The sequence below is a fragment of the Phascolarctos cinereus genome, unplaced genomic scaffold (assembly GCF_003287225.1).
Source record: "Phascolarctos cinereus isolate Bilbo 61053 unplaced genomic scaffold, phaCin_HiC Scaffold_2;HRSCAF=192, whole genome shotgun sequence".
Taxonomy (NCBI): Eukaryota; Metazoa; Chordata; class Mammalia; order Diprotodontia; family Phascolarctidae; genus Phascolarctos; species Phascolarctos cinereus.
This window is the reverse complement of record NW_027555625.1, coordinates 87059292-87081737: the sequence shown is the minus strand read 5'-3', so window position 1 is coordinate 87081737 and position 22446 is coordinate 87059292.

Genomic DNA, 22446 nt, shown 5'->3' with positions numbered 1-22446 from the left:
ATCTTGGACACAGAGACCACTGGAGAGTTTGGGTGATGGTAATGGTCAGTGTAGTATGACTACGTCTTTGATAGTACCTTCTGTTCCCTGTTCTCTTGGGCATGCCTGTCAGAGGTTGGAGAAGTGTGACAACAATTCCCTTGGAATGAACAGCCAGATTTATGGCCCATGACTATGGCTTGGACTGTGGCCTTATTCCGCTTAACCTCTTGGTCTTCCTGTGGTGAGAGGAATCTTCTCTATGAGCTGTGGAGTCTGAAGGCGTTGGGGTCATCAGGAAGTGACTGTGGTGACATATTTCCATGGCTGTGGTACCCTGGGGCTTTGTGGCCACAGTCTCTTTATACTTCATGACCTCTTTCTCCATGACCAGAGAAATCCTGAGAAACTTGTGGCCCTGCCTTGACCAATATGGCAGGGGTGGTGTGGGGAGGATAGTGTGAAGGCCAGTGACACAGGATGGAAAGAGTTTATAACTCTGGCTGTGGGGAGGTAAGCAGAGGCAAGGGCCCCTGGATAGCAATATCTTTGAAAGCAGGGGCCTGGAGCAAAGTTTGGTGTTTTCCTGCTTATTGGGGCTTCTGCTGAGAATAGCTGGTAGCCTCCTATAGCCTCAAGGCATGGATTCAGAAGCAGGTGGCTCAGTAGATTGAGTGCTGGATCTGGAGTCAGGAAAACCTGAATTCAAATCCTGCCTTGACAATTACAAGCTATGTGACCCCGGGCAAGTCACTGAACTTGTCTCTGCCTCAGTTTCCTGATCTATAAAATGTGGATAATAATGACATTTATCTCCCAGGGTTGTTGTGAGGATAAAATGAGATAATATTTGCAAAGTATTTTGCAACCTTGGAGTGCTATATAAATTCTATAATTAAATAATTATTAGTATTATTATTCAGGGACAGGGAGTTTTGGGAACATCAAGGGATCACAAGTCTTTGCTTTAGGATTTTTCACACTCCAGCAAGGAGATGGAGGCCTGTGAACATAGATAGAAGAGGGAGATACAGCCCAGGGTCCAGGTTATAGAGGCAGACTGCTGACCTTTGATCTTATATTGTGAATTCTTTTCTCTTACTGGAAGAGTTCTGAATGCTCCATGTCTAGTATGGAATTTTCAGCTCACCTTTTCCCCTTGTTCTTTTTTGCCTTTTCCTCCTCAGTGTTCTGCTTATCTTCACCTGTTACCACATCCCCTTTCCCCCAACCATCCCCTCAGAATGAGTCATCCTTCCTAGCCTCCCTCTAACCAGATATCTTTATGATATAAAAGCTCCTTCTTTCTTGTTGTGAAGAACTCTGAGACACAGATTCTATCCAAGGAGGCATAAAAGGGACAAGGAGTGATGGAGAGGGGCAAAATTTACTTGTAGCCATCCTGGGAGCCTAATCTCACTCAGAAACCTCTTAAATCTCAAGGCCTCTTTCCAGCCCCATGGGCTGGACTATAAAACCCACAAGGGAAGGCATTGTGGGTATTGTGTCATCAAAATTTGGTATTTTTTTCTAGCTCCATTGCTTAGCATGGTGCTCTGTACACAGTAGATGCTTAATAAGTATTTACTGAATTGAGTCCAGTTCTCAATTTCTCGAGGAGTCTGTATCCTCTGTTTAGTTATCTCTATTCCTCTCTCCATTCCAGGATCAGTTTCCCTTCATTTTCTCTGGATGCTGAGAAAGTGGTAGCTTAACTGGTTCCCTGTCCCTCTGTCCTTATCCTGACTGAGCTCTTCTAGCACTCATAACAGCAGGGCTTTCCTGGTCCCATAGGATTCCTTCCCTTCTTTCTTTCTCCAGCTGTTCTCTGTCTCCTATCCTCATGCTCCGATCAGGTGGTTTGATCTCATCTCACCATTTGAGGCCTCTATCAGAATCAGCTTTGTTCTGCTAAACCCATTGTGGAAGAATTGGATACTTATTTCTGCCTCCACTTGTCTGACCACCCCGTCCTCCCTGCACTCATGCACAATCCCAGTGAAGTTTGAATCCCAAGCCTCATCCTTCCTTTACTTACTCATACCCTGATCTCCATCTTCCTCATCTTTCCTACTTATTCTCTCAGGCTTGTCTTGGAGTCACTCCCAGACAGCCGGGGTCCTGTGCTAACTGTCTGAGATCATTTGTGGAAATGACTTGTCACGGATGCACATTTGCCTGGAATTTCCTTCTGATGAGAGCAGGACAGCTCAACCAGGGGATGATCCTCTGGGATTCAGTAATGAGAGGGAGAGAGATGCTCTCAACCAGTGCTTCTAAGGATGCCCCTGACACACCCCTGGGGAACCTCTGGCCCGTGTTCCAAGCTTGCTGCTTCCTCCTGATACAGTGAGTCAGTGCCTCACTGAGGGCTTTGTTTATACAATCCTTCCCCACAGTAACAAGGTGTTTACTGTTGCACAAACACATTTCAGTTTAACTGCTGACAGTAAAACTGTCTGATAAAGTTTGATTTAGTGAAAGAAAGCTAGTTCCCTTGTAGCCAAATAAATCTGAGGGCATAGATGGCTATTGGGAAGATTGAATTCCAAGGCCTTGTTTGTCCTGGTAGTCACAAGGGTTGGGGCAGCTCTAGGAGTGTTGGCATCCCGGGGAAAGTGACCATCTGTGTCTCTAAGATAGACCATTTTGGGTACCTGTTAGCACATAGATTAGATGACACTAAGGTCCCTTTCAATTCTTCAGCTATGATTCTGTGGCACTCCAGGGTACTGCCTGGTTTGTAGAGGCTGTGGACTGAGCTTGGTAGAGGCAGAAAGGTAAGGGCAGGGTGAACTGCTCCTGACATAGATTTTTATATACCCGCCTTCTAGTTACCTCATGCCTGGGTTATTGCATCAGCCTCCTAGCTGGTCTCTCTACTTTTGGACTCTTCTTCTCCTGTACCACACAGATAGACAGAAGGACAGCTAGAAAGACAGATTGGAAAAAGGCTAGAGATAGAGATATAGGGATAGAGAGAAAGAAATAGAAATAGATAAATAGAGCATATATTTTTTTAAAATAGAGCATTTTTAACGTGCTTACTTTGTGCTTTGCTAACCACTGGGCCAAGTGCTCTGGAAATATAAATGACAGGTAGCCCTAGTCCTCAAGGAACTTACATTTGAATGGAGGAGAAAAAACATAAAGGAGAGCTGGAAAGTGGGGGAGGGTTCCTAAAGGTGGTGGTAGTCTACTGTCTACTGCTGGTGAAACTAAGAATTCTGTAGAGTCCATGTAGCCTGGGTGCTTCATAAAATGGTGATTCTGACTAGGGGCTCATTTTCTAGTTTAACATTGCTTAGGTACTTTGCTTGAGAATCTTCATTGACTTCCTAGAGTGATGTCCCAACTTCTTTATAAGGAGAAAGGAATTTTCAGCCCCCTAAAATCTTGAAATCAGTGGAAAGGGTTGGAGCAGGGGTGTGTCTGAGGGCAAAATGTCTGAGTGGAGCAGAGGCCAGGGATGGGGCTCCTGGCTGCTACTCCCACAGTCTACCCTCCAGTTTTCCAGTGGTGTCTCCCATCAGTCTGTTCCATGTGCCTTTGACCCCAGCCAAATTCTTTTGCTTACTCTCTTTTAAATACCTTCTATACTTCCTAGTGTTGGCATCTTTTCACATGTTCTTCCTCTTGATTAGACTCCCCCACTCCTTCTCTCTCCCCCATCTGAATCCCAGTAAGCCTTTGAGCCCACTTCCAACTCTTCCTCCTTTAAGTGAGTCTTTTTTCTTGACCATCCAGCCCACACTGAACTATTCCTTCTCTGATCTCTTCCATCCCTGTCATCTAAATCACTCATCTGGCGCTGAACTAACAGGCAGACACAACTTGATCTTGTCATGATTATCTTTTCATGTCTCTAAGTTCTGCCTCACCAGTGAGAAAGACTAAGGTCTTGGGGAGGGGGAGGACAGCTTCTATATCCCCGAACCAAGCCCAGAGAAGGCTGGGCACATACTATATCCTCCAGAAAGAACTTCAAATTGACTGATTTCAGCTCTGATCTGTATCCCCCTTCTCTTACTCCCCTCCCCCCACTACAAACATCATCTGCCACTTTATTGGGGGTTACTAGGTTGGGATTTTCCCCTCAATTCCCTTCTGCTCCCCACCCCTATGCTAAAGCCATTCCATCCTTTTGGGAAAAAGGTTCTGCTCTCTTCTAGATGTGACCTCTCAGACTATAACTGACATCAGACATTAGAGTCGACAAACATCAGCATTTATATTGAACTCACAGGGAGCATTGTGGTGCAGTGGAAAGAATGCCACGTTTGTAGTCAGTGGACCTCAATTCAAATCCTGTGTTTGTTATGGACAATTTGTGCAACTTTGGCCAAGTAACTTAATGTGAGCTTTAGTTTCCTCATCTTTAAAATGAAGGAGCTGGATTCTCTCCTATAAGATAACTGTCATTCTTCCAGCTTTATAGTCATAATTCTATGGTCAATGATCATGGCCCAAAAGGAGGGACAACTTCTTTCCTTCTTCTCCTCCACTCCACTCCAGAAGGGGCTGACCTTTGAACTTACGGGAATGACAGAAATCGGGGCCCCTGGAGTGCAAAAGAAGGTAGGGAAATGATCTTGAGGGAGAGATCTCCAGGTCAATGGCCTGTGCACTGCAATTGTGGGAGGGTAGAGATCTGAGGTTGGGATCTAGCATGTAGAGGCAAAGCAGTTAATGGCAATAACGCTGAAATTGGAATCAGGAGAAATCTTGGTTTGAATCCAGGCTCTGATGCTAGTTGCGAGAATAGAAGCTGTGTCTCAATTTCCTCATCTTTAAAATGGGGATAATAGTATTTATTGTACTTTAATAGTATTTAGTTCACAGAGTTATAAGGATCAAATGAGATAATGTTACCTTAAGTGCTTTGAAAGCTTTAAAGCACCATATAAATGTTGGTTATTATTGTCCCCCTGGGACGTGTGTTCTCGGGATTTGAGGGACTTGAGTTATCCAGTTGAGCCATCTATCAGGGCTGTTTTCAATGCAGGATTGGCCAAATGGACTTCACTCTGTGCTGTGTGGACCCAGAACGTGGGCAGATTGATTGCTCAGCTAGGAGCAGGATTTAAATTTGATGGAAAGAAGCATCGTGGACAAGAGGAAGGATGAATTTTACATGCGGGCTTGTGATTGAAGGCACATGAATGCACATGTGTGTGGACGTGTCCATGTGTATCTGTGTTTGCACATGTGTGTGTGTAATGGCTCATTGTCTCTGTGCAAGATTCCTTGGTCACTCTAGTCATACCTTTACTCTAAGCCAGGGCAGGGCAGTCACCAGAGGAGCTGGAGAATGAACTGCCCTTGGCCCAGGGGTATAGAGGCCTCCAGCTCGAGGGCATCCCCCAGTTCACCTTTTATCTACTTGCTCTGCTGCACTTTGTTGGGAGGTCACGTGTGAGGAAACAAGCCTCACGTGGTTTTAATCCTTTTGTCATAAAAGCTGAGCTGCTTTCAGCTTTGATCCCTGCTGTGTTGCTGGGAGGAGGGTCTGGGGGCTGAACGCCCGTCCTTGGAGTGGCTCCGGAGTGAGGCTCCCACATCAGACGGCAGCAGTAAAATGGAGCACAGCTCATTAATTTTGCCTCTTAACCAGGGCACCTGACAAGAAGTGACTTTGAAAACCTGGAGGACGGATGGGAGGGTGGGCAGCTCTTGAACTGTGAGAGAAACATCTGTTTCCAGGTCCCTGGCCATTAAATTGACATCTTTTTATTTGAAAAGTTCCTTTTATTTCCTAACTTCCTGCAATTGGTAATGTATCTATGCCAAGGAGTTGAAATTCATGACTTTGAGGGTGAGACTAGCTGAAGGGCTGTTCTACCCCTTGGGAAAGGGTCCACTGATGGCCAAGGCAGGGCTATGGGGCCTGCTTGTCAATTCTGAAACGTTTGTGTGGAGAATGTCAGACCCCATAAAAAAATCCAAAATGGCCTTGAAATTGAAACCCCTGTGAAGGTCCACGTGCCTCCATATGAGACATATTAGTGACTCAGAGCTGGAAAATACACCCAGAGCCTGCAGGTCCTATGAGATTCCTCTCCCTTAAGGCTCTGATCATGTTTCCCTGATGGGTCTATCCGGAAAATCCCTGTGGCCACAAACCATGGTGTACTAGATGCTGGCTGTGATGGCCAGTGTGAATTGAGGGCTTTCTGGGATTATGACTCTGGTTTTAGCTCCTTACCCTATGATTTGTGATTCCATGGATGGAGGTCGGATTGACCATCCTTGGTATGAGAACTCTGTGTGTCTGGGATGGAACTGGAGAACACTGCCGATTGCTCATCTCACAGACAGTCCTCCTGCTATTTCCATGCCCATGGCCATCTTTCTCTGCATCCTTCTCATTCCTATGAATATCCCTTCCAAAGTTGAGATTTTGTGAATCTGTGTGTATGTAGGTGTGTCTGTATGTATTTGTATAAATGTACGTGTTCCTGTAGTATGTGGTAGTGTGCATAGGTATGTGCACATATGTGTGTGATGTAGGAGAAGGAAGATAGTGTGTGTAGAAAGGAATTCTTTTCTCATTTCTAGGTTTCCTGACAGACGTGGACCTATCTTTGTTGATTCTTTTTCAATTGTGACTTAGTAATAGCCTCTTTACCTTACATCCCAGTCCCTTATTACTTCTAATTCCTCTAGCTTCCCATTGCTTCCATCACTTTTTTTAGCTCCATTACACTCCCACATACCCATCATCCTCATCATTGGAATCTCTAGTTGTCTTCAGGATATCTCCACCTAGACGTCAAATGAGAAATCAACTTAACGCATTCAACATGGAACTCTATCTTTCTTTTTAAACTTGCTCCTTTTTCTCATTTCTCCTCTTTTGTTGATGGTAGCACCATTCCCTGAATCTCCCCTGTTCATAAGCTTGGAGTTATCTTTAACTCTAGCTCTCATATGAACCCTCATATGAAATCAGCTATCCAGTCTCATGCTACCTTGGCAATATTTCTAGCATCCATCCTCTCTCCTCTGTTTGCCACACTGACTACTGCACTACTGCAGTGGCATCCTAACAGACAGGTAGCTTCCTACCTCTCCTCTCCAATCTATACTTCATGCGAAAGGAAACTTGCCAGTGTGGTGGGGAAAGTATGCCAGGCCTGCAGTCGGGAAGCCCTGGGTACACATCCTGCCTCATTCACTTCCTAGCTGTGTGACCTTGGGCAACTCATTGAACTTCTTTCAGCCAATTTTTTCATCTGTAAAATGGAGATAATATTAACACCTATCTCACAAAGTTGTTGTGAGGATCAAATGGGACAACATATGTAAAGTACTTCATAAATCTTAAAGCACTATGTAAAACTTAGCTATATAAATATAAAATAAACAGCTATAATAATTATATGTATTTTATATTTTATATTATATATTTATAAATGTATTTATAAATATATAATATATAAATGTTTTATATATATACAATTAAATAAATTTGTATAAGTAATACAAACATACACATTTAATTTATAGTCAAATGTAGAGGTTTAAATATATAAATGTGTATGTTCATACATTTATTAAAAATGAATGCAAGTATGATAATAATAATATTATTACTATCTTGCCAGAAAATCTTTTTAAAAAACGCTTGCATGTGACTACTTCTGCTATGAGAAAAGCTCCAACTCCTCTGCCTAGCAATCAAAGCCTTCCACAATGTTGCCAGCTTATCTTTCCAGTCTTATTTCATCCCGCCCCCTTCCACAATGCTATGTTATAGCAGAACAGCCCTCTGCGCTCTCCTTGTACGTGTCCTGTGCTCTCCGATGCCTGGGCTTTTTCTCAGGTTCTTCTCCATACATGAAATTTCCTTTTGCCTTGTTCAATTCCCTCCTCCCCCCTACCCTCATCCTTTAAAGCCCAACTCAAATGCAACTTTCTTTAAGAAGCCTTTCTTGATTCCTCTTCGCTCTCAGACCTCCAGAGCATTTTTTCCCCCAGAACTCTCTCATTTACTTATTATTTAATAGTATGCATTGCCATTTCTCTGACAGTGTCTTATCTCTCCAGTAGATTGTAAGCAAAGGACTAGATCTTATCTGAATTTTATATTTGTTGCTCAAGGCCCAACAGTGTTGTTTACAACATAGTAAGCACTTAATAAATGTTTGTCTTGCTTTATGTTGTAACTATAATGATGATGATGATGATGATGATGATGATGATGATGGTGATACCTGGCATTTATGCTGAGCTTTAAGGTTTGCATTTTGTTCTTATTCAGTTGTGTCTGTCTCTTCATGATCTGTGGAAGTACAATACTGTCCATGGGGTTTTCTTGGCAAAGGTGCTGGAGTACTTTGCCATTTTCTGCTCTGGTGTCTTAAGGCAATCAGAGGTTAAGTGATTTGCCCCAGGTCACACAGCTGGTAAGTATCTGAGGGTCACATTTGAACTTAGGTCTTCCTAACTCCAGGCTCATTACTGTAATCACTGAGTCACCTACCTGCCTCCTTGGTTTGCGTTTAGCTCATTTAGTTCTCTTAACAATCCTACAACCTAGCAGTAAGAGGAAGAGCTGAAGCCTGGTGTGCGTCATTGCATTGCCATTTCAAAATGGCAATGGAGTTGGAAGTTTGCTGGCCATCCAGTCCAACATTCTGGCATGTGGACCCAGTGGAGTACTTAAGGAAATGGGAAGGAAGTTACTGTTGTTGGTGATATAAAATTGGCCGTAACCCTTGTCTCTGGGCGAAATTGGTTTAGCTGTGGGGAGAGGAACTGACCTGGGGAAGCCTCTGATGCCTGGGGAAGTGTGCAGCTGCAGCTGTGTGGGTAACCTGGGAGTCTATCTTACGCCGGCATTTTGTACAGTCTACCATTATTCTGGGGTTGACCCATTGGGAAGTCAGCCAGAGGAGTAATTGTAGGGTGGTTGTGACTTCTCCCCTTGGCAGCTCCTGGACTGTGACTGTGTTTGCCGTGAAAGTAAGCAGCTCGGAAATTCAAATACATGAACACTAAGAAGAGCAGGGCTGGTCAAGTGACCAGAGGGGAGACTTTGTGCTGATACAGGAATTCCAATACAGTCTAGGAGTCTTATCTGTAAAGGTGACTGAGCTGTAGGTTCCTGCTCTCATGGGGCATCTTTGAGACACTTGGATGTTTCACCTACAACTTCATTATTCCTTTGCCTTCATTCCCCACCCACCTTTTAGACTGTGGTGTGGAACCCAATCAAACCTAAGATTTCTTGTAACACAGCAGTTGTTGGAGTATGTGAGAATAAGAATACTGTAACAATGGCATTTATGTAGACCTTTGCTTTAATTAGATTACTTTGAAAAAAGTCCTTTATTAAAACAAAGGACTACATAAATGGGAGCTGTATTGTTATAATATTCTTTCTTGAAATAAAAGGCAAAGTGAACAACAGTGGGTTAGATTTTAGCAGGAATGTTGCCCCATTCCATGAGGGGATCAATTCACCAAGCTTTGGAACTGCTCCCTGAGGATGGATGAGCTATTCTTCTTGGGGGAGTGAGTGAGTACAAACATGCCTAAACTACTCTACTTAGCTTGTCCTTGATCAAGTTGCATGTCCTTTAGGTCATCCCTCCTCGACATCTCACCATATGCCCTGGAATCATGTGTATAGTGGACATATGTGTTAGTCTTCCCCAGCCTACCCCATCCTCTACCTTTTCCCTTGAGAACAGCAATCAAAGCAATATTATCATTGCTTCAGGAGAGTGTATGACAATCAGTTACCTTATGGTTCTACTCACTATTCCTGTGACTCTCCAGACTAAAAGTCCTTTTCTTGGGCACAACCCAGGGATATGTGTTGCCTCTTTACATTAGAAGGTAAGCCCCTTGAGGTCAGGGACTGCATTACTTATGTATTTGTATCCCCAGTGCCTGGTACATAGTATGAGCTTCATTCATTTATTCAGCAATCACATCAATGTCTGAATTATGTCTACTCTGAATATCATTGCAGGCTAGTGGTGTATAGGGCTTCCAAACCTGTTGATACAAGCTAGCAATGGTGACTATCTCCCTCCATTGTCACCATCCCCTTGTCTCTTTTATCATCTTTGTTTAGCTTGTGTCTCCAAAAACCTCCCATGACTCACAAATGATCTTCAGAGAGGCATTTTTATCTTCAAACCTGAGAGTTTGGATTTGCGAGTTGTGGGTATAGCCCAATTACTATGCATCATGTAGGGAGGGAAAGGGAGCTAGTTAGTACAAGTGGAAAGGGAATCATTCTGTCTGTTCCCTATAACATGACCCCCCTGTCTCCTTTGCTACTCCATTACCACTGGGCCAGATGGAAGAGTCTGTGTTAATATTCTGTATATGTTCCTTTCCAACACCCACTTTGGTCTCTTGGGAACAGCATCTAAGAAAGAAAGTTAACTTCCTAGTTACAGTGGTTTTTTATTCCAATTTGAATATATTAAAACTCAGCATTCCAGCTGTGCACATCCCTGGGGCCATTGAAATAATAGGTTTTTAGATTTAACCATTAAAGTTTTAACTGGCTAATAAATCTAGGTATGTGTGTGTGGGGGGAGTTGTTACTAAACGTTTACTATATTGCTCTCGCCTTTAACTTCAGAGTGAATTGAAAGTGTGGGTTTCCATGAAAAAGACATTACGTTATGGTCAAAGCTGATGTCAGACCACAGCCAAAACATGTCTCTGATTCCTCCAGACCTAGTCATTCATTTTTCTCCCAGGCCTCTTTAAGAATGGAATTGGTCACTTCTATATTACAAACCTATTCAATTGCTGCAAAGCAGTTGATAATAGCCTCCCATTCCAATGGGTAGAACATGACTAAATCCTGCTCAGAGTTTGCTCTTGGTCTGAACATCTTCAGGGTAAGTTTCCCGGGACCAAATTTTATAATATTACAGGGGAAATATAGCTACAATTAAGAAAATTACAAGCTACTCCTTTTTCAGTGTCTTCTGGGAGAGTTTGGTAATCAACATAACTTTTGGTTTCTAACTTCTTTTTCTGCCATTTTTACTTCTAAGGAGAGAGAAAGCAACTCAGTGGTAAAATATAGCTTGTAATTTGCATGAAGGTAAAAATATAGAGCTTAACAACCATCTTTACCCAGGAGTTGGACAAAAGGGACAGAAGCCAAATAAACTGTGGCCGTTTGAGGGGGAAAAAAAGTCTGACAGACATGTTGAGTTATATCAGTCAGCAGGAGGTCATAGTTGCCATTCCAGATGTGCTAGTTTCTTGTATACTGACAGTTTTCAGGCTTGTCCCATCAGTTTAAAACAAAGTCCTGAAATAGAGTTTTGATCCAGTTTAGGCTCCCATTCACCTACAACATTTTCTGGCTGGTGAGTCTGTATGGGGATGTGACAGACTTGATTTCTGAAAATCCATACGCATGAGCCTCATAGGTGGGAAACCTACAGCCTTTCCTTGGAAACCTCCCTAAGAGAAATGTTTCACATCACAATGAAAGGCAAAATAGACTGGATGAAACAGCTGTTTTTTTTTTAAAGGAGATTGTATTTTTGACTCAACAATGTTTAGTTAATGTCTTTGAGGACCTAACACTTTGCTCCCTGAAATATAGCCCAAACAAAGACAGTAAGGCACAGAGAGGACATTTTTAGCCACTTCAAACCAGAAAGAATGTTTCAATTTGACAAAGGAAAAAAAAGGCTTCTTGTTTTAGAGGGGCTTCAGCAAATTGGTACTGACCCATTTCCCTGGGGTAAGCAGGGGAGAGAACTATGGCTATTGTAAGCATTCCGTGTGTCACTTCAGATCCCCTCCCCCTCCTCCAAATCCCGATAATATCACAGACACTTTGTACAGAATCGTTTTCTGGAATCCCTCAGAGTTGCCTTCTGTAAGCCTCTGGGGTTGAAGAGAGGCCCTCCCAGCTCAGTTCTGCTTTAAGCCTTGCCACACAGGCTGTGCCTACAGGAGGCATTGGGAGAAGCCAGTTTGAAGCCAGATTGGAAGGGAGGAGGCTGCCAGGACAGACCTCATATGTTCCTACCAGCTGGAGAGGACAAATCTAGAACTTCAGGATTTGGAAGGAGAACTTGGCACTTCCTCTTGCTGGGCTGGCTGAGACAGACTGACGTTTGATGCGTCTAAGGAGTTCATCAGCCAGTGCAGTAAAGCCTCCCCCACATCATGCCTTCTTCCTGTGACAGTTTTCACATTGACTCTGCTGTTTTTTATGCCTTCTTCAACTTTTTTTTTTTAGACAATCGGAGTTAAGTGACTTGCCTAAGGTCACACAGCTAATAAGTGTCAAGTGTCTGAGGTCAGATTTGTACTCAAGTGCTCCTGACTCCAGGGCTGGTGCTCTATCCACTGTGTCACCTAGCTGCCCACCCCAACCCCTTCTTCAGCTTTTAAATCCTAGCTTTTCAGGCTCAGGACCAAGAGAGAAAGAGTGAACCAGAAACATAGATAGAGAGGCACAGAAAAAGACACACACGCAGATGGAAACAGAAACAAAGGTAGAGGTTGAAACAGAAAGGACAAAGGAGTTATATATACAAGTAAGATGCTGCAGTTAGGAAGCCTCACTCCTAAGCTAAAAGCTCTTTAGAAGGAAAAGGTTTGACTGAAATCTCTTGTAGTCTAGTTGAATTGATTAGCACCAGGGGGCACTCCTCGGGGTCTCAAACAAGGTGGTTCATATTCACTCAGTCAGTATGACTCTGGACTCCACCTATCTGGAACTGCAGTTGTTTGGGAGAAGTCTATTTATTCATTCATTCATTCATTCAATGAACATTTTTTTATCATTGTGGACAGCACAATGTTAGATATTATAGGACATATAGTAAAAAATGTCACCGTCCCTGTTCTTGAGAAACTTACAGTTTGGGCACATGTGGCTCTCCGAGGTTCATTCTAGCTCTTTACTTCTCCTCTAGGATCCTCTTTTCATTTGTATAAGATAGCTAGGGCTCAGAGTGGCTCCTACGTAAGAGCAAAGGAAGGCTAAATGAAGTATCTGTAGAAACAATCATAGGTTCTTGTCCTTGAGAAGCCCTTGCCTATCCATGACAGTCCCACAAACAAGACTCAAGCAATCACTTCCATTTTCCCTCTTCCCAAAGAAACCCTCAGCTCCCTACTTCCCATTCCCTCTCAGGTTTACTGACCATGAGCTAGTTGCTATACTGAGGATGGTAGCATCATAAATCTAGAGCTAGAAGGGACCTCAGAGATCATCTAGTCCAATCTTCTTATTTTACAAATGAAAATTGAAGTGCAGGAAGGTTTTCATGAGCTCACAAAGCTTTTAAGCATCGGAGGCAGGATTTGAATCCAGTTCCTCTTGATCTAAAGTCAGTGTTACTCTCACTCTACCATGCTGCCTCATTGTGTGTTGGTAAGAATTCTGATGAGTTTGTTTTTCATAGAAATCCTATAAACATCATCTAGTGGCACCTCTCTTCTGTGGAATTCTGGACAGTTTAGGCAGTGGATTGACTTCCTCTCACAACAGACACAGCTCTAAGTATCCAATGAATAGTCAGATTACAGTTCTCTTGAGAAAACAAGATTGGAAAACTAATTCTAGCCTTCTAATTATAAATGAATTCTATAGGGTCTGCCTCTCTTTCTGAAGGCCTTTCTGGAGGAGATGTTCTTCCTTTGGAGAGACTTATCTATGGTTGTGCCTGGAGTCAATCAGTCAAACATTTATTAAGGACTTGCTATGTACCAGGCACTTTGCTAAGCACTGAGGATACAGGAAGGGGGCAAAAGACAGTCCTTCTCCTCAAGGAGCTTACAATCTAGTGAGGGAGATAACATGCAAACAAATATATATGAAGCAAGCTATAATCAGGATAAATAGGAAATAATTAACAGAAATGGAGTGTTTTGTTTGTGGAACTGCTTAGAAGGCCATCACTCTAATATTCCTCATAATGGTCATTTTATACCTTCTCTTTTTAAGCCCCCAATCAGTGGACTCTTTTGGAGAATGAGCTCATTTCCTTTTTTATAGAGTATCATGGAATTTGAGATTTGGAAAGACCTCAGTGGCCATCCAATACAACCCATGACAAAAGGAATCCCCATTATAACATCCCCATCCTTTTCTTGAAGACCTCCAAGAGGAATCCATTCGTTCCCCAGGAAACCTATTCCACTGTTGAACATGCATAATTATTAGGAAGTTTTTGCTGACATCAAGCCTTAATTTGTAACTCAACACTTATTGCTCTAGTTCAGCCTTTTGGGGCCAACAGAACAAATCTAATCCCTTTTCCACATGATACTTGCAGAGGGTGATCATGTTCCCACTGATTCTTCTCTTCTCCAAGCTAAACATGCTCAGTTACTTCAAATCATCCTTATATTTCAACAATCAATCTTTGACTGAACTCCCTAATGTAGTTTCTTCTTTGCTTTCCCTACAATAATCTTCTGGCCTTTTCTTTGTAGCTCCAGCTTTAGAGAGTAGGGTATCTCTCCTTGACAAGGACAACAAAAGCCAAGCATGCATGGCCAGCCTGGGCTTTTGATCCTATCCACTCTCATCTCTTCCAGGGCAGTGGTCCCACAATGATCCCGTGTCCCTATTTATCATCTTTAGTCTCTCATTTTCTCCTCTTGAAGGGTTTCTTTGTTGGGATTTATATTCAGGAGTGAAATCTCTAAGATTAGAGGATCTGAAACTTCTGTTCCCAAATTTTCTATTTGCTTTTAATCACAGATCAAGAGCTGGGGCAAAACAAAATAAAACAAAACAAACAACAGAATCCTTAGAAGTCATTAGTATGATACCTTTATATTACAGATGAGGAAACTGAGAGCACATAGAAGGTTAAAGGACTTGCCCAGAGTCACATAGGTAGTAAGAAGTTAAGGTCAGATTTGAACCCAGATGGTCTGGATTCAGAGTCAGCATTTTTTCCCTTGTACCAAATATCTCCTACTAAAATGCTTCTTCTACAGTGTAGAAATTAGCAGCTTAGTGTATGTCTCAATTTGTCATATTGTTAAATTATAAGATAGGATTTGTCATTATAAGATAAAAATTACCATTTTTGTCATTATAAATCATAATTGTCATTATAAGATAGAATTTTCATATTGTTAAATTAGCAGATAGAGTTCTAGGAGTTATGTTATCATATCATTATTCTGAGCTGGAAGGGACCTCATAGGCTATCTCATCCAAATCCCTCATTTTACAGATGAGGAAAGTGAGACCAAGAGAAGTTAAATGGCTGACCTCAAGTCACATAGGTAGTAGGCAACACAGGCAAGCTTTGAACCAAGGTCTTCTGACGTAGAGTCACCATTCTTTACTCTACATATATCTACCATGAAATAGTTCCTCTTCTTAGAGTAGAAATTGTTACTTTTGTTGTTGCTCAGTTGTTTCTGCTATATTCTGCTCTTTGTGACTCTATTTTGGGGTTTTCTTGGCAAAGATACTAGAGTGGTTTGCCATTTCCTTCTCCAGCTCATTTGACAGATGAGGAGACTGAGGCAAACAGGGGTGAGTGACTTATTCAGGGTCACACAGCTAGTGCCTGAGGTCAGATTTGAACTTGGGTAGTCCTGACTCCAGGCCCAGTACTATTTGTCATATTACTAAATGCAAAGATATAGTTCTGAGCATTGGTCCCCGGGGGCACTTGAAAGGCTAGTCATGAAAAGATAAGGTGGGGAAGGAGTGTAGTTAGTTCCCTAGTTAGAGATCACTCATTGGGCTCTTCTCCATTCCAAAAATGAACTAGAATTTGAGGTATACCTTAGACCAGAAATAGAGACTTGGTGGAGAGGTCTGTTGGAGGAGATATAAAGAGAAAGTTGATGTTCTACGAAACAGCAAGGACTTACCTGATGAAGAAAAGCTCCAGTGGCAATGGCTCTCACCAATAGTGTCAACTAGTCGTAGTATCCCTACAATAATAGATGAAGACACCACGCATCACTCAAATGTAGATTATACTTAACAACTGATTAAAGACTGTGCATCTGACAAGCCAGCCTAGACGATGCACATGAAACCAGGCCCTTCGAGGGACAGCAACTTTTGATGACTAGAGAATCAGCAAAAGGTGTCAGTGAGGTCAATGCGGTATGATCTAAAGGTACTGGGGAGGAACTTTGGGTCTAGATGGTGTAAAGCCATCTTTAAGCAAGATTTAAAACAAGATTCAGATGAAGAATTGGGATGGGGACGTTGGTGTCCCCACTAAGCAATACTAGCCAACCATTCTGGGCTAGATGCTTGTTAACTCTGTGACCATAAGTAAGTCATTTAATCTTACCGAGCCTTGGTTCTCTTCTCTGTAAAGTGGAGATAATAGAGTCCATATTGCCTACTTCACAGGGTTGTGGAAAGGAGATAATATGCATAATGTACTTTTTGAATGACGGGGTTCCATTACTGGAAAAAATTCCTCTTGAATATGTAATTGCTCTCTTTGCTTCCCCACACATTTCTGTTCCTTGAATTCAAATCCACTCAAAATGTACAAGTGTCAAGGGCTGACTTCTAGCCAGCCCCACTCCCCTGATAATTAGAGTTAGGAAAGCATCCTTTTTCACCTTGGCACCCAGTCAAGATAAGCCTCTCCTAAGTATAACATGGGAGGTTCTCTCAGAGAGCCAGGAAAATCTCAGGAAGGGTGAGACCTTCTGACCTGGAACATTTTCAGTGTTGGTGAGGAGAGAACTAGACCCGACCACATAGTCATCCCTTATCTGAGTTGGGGTAATGAACCTCAGCCTTTTAAAGGAAAGGATTCAGCAGCTTCTGCTGAAGTTAGCAGAGACTAGACCAATTGCTCTGCAGCACAGGGTGAAATTCTGAGAGAAGACAAGAGAAAAATAGTCTGAGATGTCCAAACGCTTTCTTTGTTCTTTTCTCCATTATTTGTCTCTTGGTTTGGAGAAAGAAATCAGGAAATTGATGAATGTGTATCCTTGGCTTGAGCCTATCTATGAACATGAAGACCACCATATGGGGATATGGACATGTGATAGTCAAGAGGTAACCTGTTGATTATTAGATGACTCAAAAAAAGAAAACAAAGACAGACTTGTGATTTCATTGGTGCGGGTAATTCCCCAAAAGAACACTCCCTCTGCCAATACAGATTGGCTGCTGTTCTGCCATTTATAGCCTTGGAGAGTATGCTGGGGAACTGAGGGTTAAGTGGCTTGCTCAGGGCCGCATCATCCATATGGAGAAAAAGTACGGTTTAAACCTAGGTCTTTCTGCCTCAGTCAGTCTGGGTCTTGATCCACTATACCTTGCTGTCTCTCCATTAAATAGATTAGATGAATGCCCAGATTAATTGCTGCTTGTCTGATCTTGGGTCTACCACTTATTACCTATGTGGCCTGGAGTCAGGTAAGACTGTAATTCAAATCTGAGCTCAGAAACTTACTAGCTGTGTGACCCTGGGTGAGTCACTTAACCCTGTTTGCCTCACTTTCCTCATCTATAAAATGAGTCAGAGAAGGAAATGACAAACTACTGTAGTATCTTTGCCAAGAAAACCCCAAGTAGGGTCATGAAGTGTCAGACATGACTGAAACAACAGAACAGCAACAATTGTTTACTCATAAGTAAAATGAAGAGGTTGGAGTAAATGATCTCTAAGGCTCTGTGGATTTGTAAATTTTACAGCAGCTGTCACTTGGCCTGTTGAGGCCATTCATTCCTCCTCTCCTCCCCACCTCCCAGTAAGTAACAATTCCAGAGGCCCTCACTAGTGATAGTTTTCCTCCATTGCCCTTCCCTGGACAGTGGAGGCCCAGTGGAGCCAAAATTATTCTTTGAATCTGATAGGTAACCACAGACCCTCCCTAAGGCCCTCAGAGTATCTCTGTGGTAACAGAATCTGCCTCCTTAACCTGAGCAGGCAAAGACTGTGGCACTGAGTGCGGCTGTGGTCTGGGGGCAAACTCCCAGAGTCTCTGCAGGCCCATGAGCTTTATCTTCCCCTAAGGATGTAACAACAGGACTCTCCTTACCAAGAAAACACTTTTCCTGCTTTCCTTCTGGAAATGGTCATTTAAAAAGTCAAAATGGTCTTCATGGGGTTCAAGGGGTTTATTAGTTTTAAAAAACCATGTTCCAGGTTCAGAGAGAGAGAAAACAGCTGCCTTCTTTTCACATTACGTCAATCCACAGGCGCCTGTAATTTACATTTTTCAACTCAAATGTTAAGGAATAATGGAATGGCTGCTTGAAGAAATCAGATGAAATAAAAACTGGAAAAAATGTGTATTGTACATAAACCAGATCTGTGAGCCTGAGGTGAGATGCTCCAGATGACCCAGAGATTGATGAATGACGCCGAGCAGAGAGAGCGCAGGTCAGTTCAATGTGACTCTTCACAGTCACTGGGACTCATGTGCTGGCATTTCATTTCCCACGCACGACTTCCCTGATGGTTTTCATTGGGAAATTTTAGAACCACTGAAGTTCTTGTTGTTGGAGAAAAGTATCAGGGGGCTCAGGGGTTTCGTTGATGGGGGATGGTGCAGTTATGAGATCATGGTGGGGGGTGGGGTGGAGAATGGATGGAAAGGGATTCTAAGAGATGTTCACCACAAACACCCATTAGGGCAACACTTCTGTTACTCTGCCCTCTGGTCCCAGCCTTGACTTCCCCAGGGTAACAGGGAGTACTTCTCTTTCCCTCCAATTGAGTCTTCCTTGACAGTCTTTCTATGTGGACAGAGGTGGGGGTGAGATGAGGAGCTTGTAGGGAGATGTGTTAACAGGCTTATTTCCTGACACCCTTCTAATAATAATGCTTTATTGAAATAAAAACAAAACACCACTGCTTAGTAACAAATCAAATATGTATATAAATGAAACATCTCTGTAGACCATGTTTGCATATAATATTTTTTCTGTGTCATAAAATCATAGAAACCCAGAGCTGGAAGGGACCCTAAGAGATTATTGAGTGCAGCTCATTCATTTTACTAATGAGGAAATGGAAGCCCAGAGGATTTGCTAAAATTCATACAGTTACTAATGGAAGGACCAGAATTTGAACCTAGGTCTCTTGTTTCTTCATCAATTACATTTTTCTCTGTACCACATTTCTTTCATAAATTATATTTCTTTTTATGTGTTGTATGTTGTCTTTCTCTCTCTCTCTCTCTTTCTCTCTGTATATATATATATATATATATATATATATATATAGTGTCTTCATGTGACATGTCCCAACAGCCTGAATTTCCACATATTGCCCCTATGTGCCACTTCCCTGTGGAATAATAAGCCTCCTATACAGAGAGCATTATAGAGAGGCATTGTGGTGTAGTGGATAGAAGGCATGCCTTAGAATTAAGAAGCCTTGGATTCAAGTGCCATCTCTAGCACCTACTGGCTGTGTGACTTTGGACAAGTCATTTAACCTCTCAATGCCCTAGGGTACTCTCTAAGACCATAAACTGCAAAAGGATGGCATTGACAGAGGGAATTTACTCATTTGGGAGTTCACTCTACTACTGAAATAACAGGTCCAGTCCCTGTTCCTTTTTTTTTTTTTTAATAAAACAACCATGACTTAGATGATAGAGATATTATTCCCATTTTGTGGATCAAGAAAACTGAGACTCAGAGAGCTTAGATTATCTGACCAGTAGATGGTACAGTGATGATTAGAACGCTGATCTCTCAATTCCCAATATCCAAGTTCATTGTTCTTTCTATTCTAAAATGGTGCCATATCTCTGCAACTTGCATACCTAAACATCTCTCTGTGTTTGTACTCACCATAAAGCAGCAGTGAATATAGAATAATTTGGTCCTGTACTGAGGACATTCTGTCCCTCATCCTGCTCGGGGACAAAGGGCTGAAGGACATACTCAGAGGAAAAAGTGATAATGGTAACAGCTCATATTTCCATAGCACTTTATGGTTTACAGGAGACTTTCCTTGAAATAACCCTGTGGCATAGGGAGTACAAATATTCCCATTTTGTAGATGGGGAGACTGGAGCTCAGAGAAGTCAATGGCTTGCACAAGGCCACACAGCCAGTAAGTGGTGAAGGTGGAGGCTTGAACTCTTCTCTTCTGACTCCAGAAACATCAGTCTTTTTACTATCCACTCTCTGCTTCTCTGATGATCTGCAGTTGATCCTCTGTATATCTTGTTTGTCCAGAGTGGTTTGTATATTGTCTTTCCCATTGGACTATGAGCTCCTTGACAGCAGGGATTGGTTTTTACCTTTTGTGTGTGTGTCTTCGGGGCTTAGCACAGTGCATTGCACACAGTAGGTACTTAATAAATGCTTCTTGACATGACTTGATGACTTGACTTTGTCTTGCACCCTTCCATAGAAGCCGCAGCTATGTAAAAATGGAGAAGCAATTTTAGATCAGATTGCTTAAAGAGTCTGTGGATAGGAAGTCTTTATTTTTACTAACTTCTAACAGAAATTTAGCATTTCCTTCTATCATAAATGTAGGCAACAGATATTCTGAGAAGGGGTCCATAGGCCTCACCAGATTGTCACCAATGTGATCTGTGATTTAAAAAAAATGTAAGGAACCCCTGGTTTGGAGGGACTTGTAGAGTTTTCCTCTTCCATTTGCCTAAGGATACTAGCTTCTGGTGCAGGGGTGGCTGCTGTGAGACCAGTTGGTCACTCTCAGGACTTGTCAGTCACTATTGGAGCTGGTTGGACACTGTGGAGGCCAGTCACCTGAAGGACCCTGATCCCTAGACACTTGTCACTGCCTCCTGGTTAATGACCTTCTGGCTGGGACTTGTCTGGACTAATTTCTGCAATTAGGCAGGTTCATTTTCAGAGGCTGGAATGGGAACTTTTCTGAATTAGCTTTTATGGTTCAGAGCTTTTAATTTGAGATTTAAAAAACATCATTGCTGGCCCAAACCAAATAAACGGCAACTAATGAAATTCACAGAAGTTCTCTGAGAACACTTCTCACTGGTGCTCCTGGATGATTTATTGACAGCTGGTTGTAAAAACAATCTTATTAAAGGTCATAATGTTGGGTAAAAAAAAAAGGTCCTTTAATTTATAGCATAATTAGGCTTCCTCCAATAGGCACACTGCCAGAGCTGTCACTTACAGCTTTGAAATAAGCACTTGGTGTTTTTAATTATATCGAGGAGAAGGCGTTCAAAGTTCCAGTGGGGCCCTGTGACTTTCTCTTTATGGTCCTTTTATTGCTGTTAAAATAGTCAAAACAGGGGGTTGATTAGAGCCCACCGATGCCTCCTGATTACTGGAGAATTTCTGAGGGGGAGGGACTGAGGGATAATGGGTCAGAACAGGAAGGATTAAAAGAAGAATGGTGGGAGGGAAGTAGAACAATAAGACTGTTTTTTTTACATGGAGGGAGGGACAGTGGGACAAGGCTTTGGGATGTAGCAAACCACCTCACACCTCCAAATATGTGTGGATTGAAGGATGTCTTTAACTGGGCTGGGGAGAATATGCTAAGAGGATTTGGGGAATGCTAAAGTTATAGGGAAGAGGTCAAGCATGGAGCAGGAAATATGGACCAAATGAGGCCTTTTAAAATTGCTAATGTGGACCAAGGGGAACTCAGGAGCCTAGCAGAAGAGGTAGGGGTGTGAAGGGTAGAGGAAGTCAGTCCTTCAAAGTAAAGGGGCCATTAGGTCCATTCTCTCTATAAGTGGAGGAGGGAGCAGGGCTATTATTCTGGTTTAAGTTATTTAATATCGCCTTTACACCCAAGCCTCAGTTACAGCAAAGCCTATTTTTTACTCTGGTGTTGAAACACATTTTTGTGATGCTTTGGGAAACTTCTCTAATGTAAAGGCTTCCGGTATCATTCCCAATTTGAAGATCCTTTCCTAGGTTTCCTATGGTTATCATAGGAGCTGGAAGTCATCCCATGGTGCCAGGACAGTGAACCTCCCGGGGGGATGAAGTACCAGGGATGAAGTTTCCCCTTACATCTACCTTGCCTGAGATTTCTGTTAGGCTCTAGAAGCTGAGAACCATCTGCTATGATAGATTTGGATGGACAGAGGACAGCTTGAAGGTGCCTTCTGGGTGATGTTGGCAGAAAGAATTGGAAAGCCATTGTGAAGTCAAATGCTGCTCCCCAAGATCAGCACGAGCTCAGGAGGTATCCTTTGGAATTGGACAATTTTCAATATTCCTAAATAACCTGCTATTCTAACTTTATTGTCTAACTTATTCAACCAGAGAGAACTGTATTATGTTTATGAATATCTAAACATGTGTTTTTTACTGTTAATTTATTTCAAACTTTAAGCATTATAAAAAATCAATTAAGTTACATTAATGATAACTTATGCCCTGATGTTCCAATGGCATACAAGTGGTTGTTGAAATAATCACTTAAACTAGGAAAATAAAAACTCATTTCTTCAGTGTTTACATCATAGTTCTTCATGCCATGTACTAGTACTATCCCAGAAAAAGAGAAGTTATAGTGCTGCCGTACATTGCCC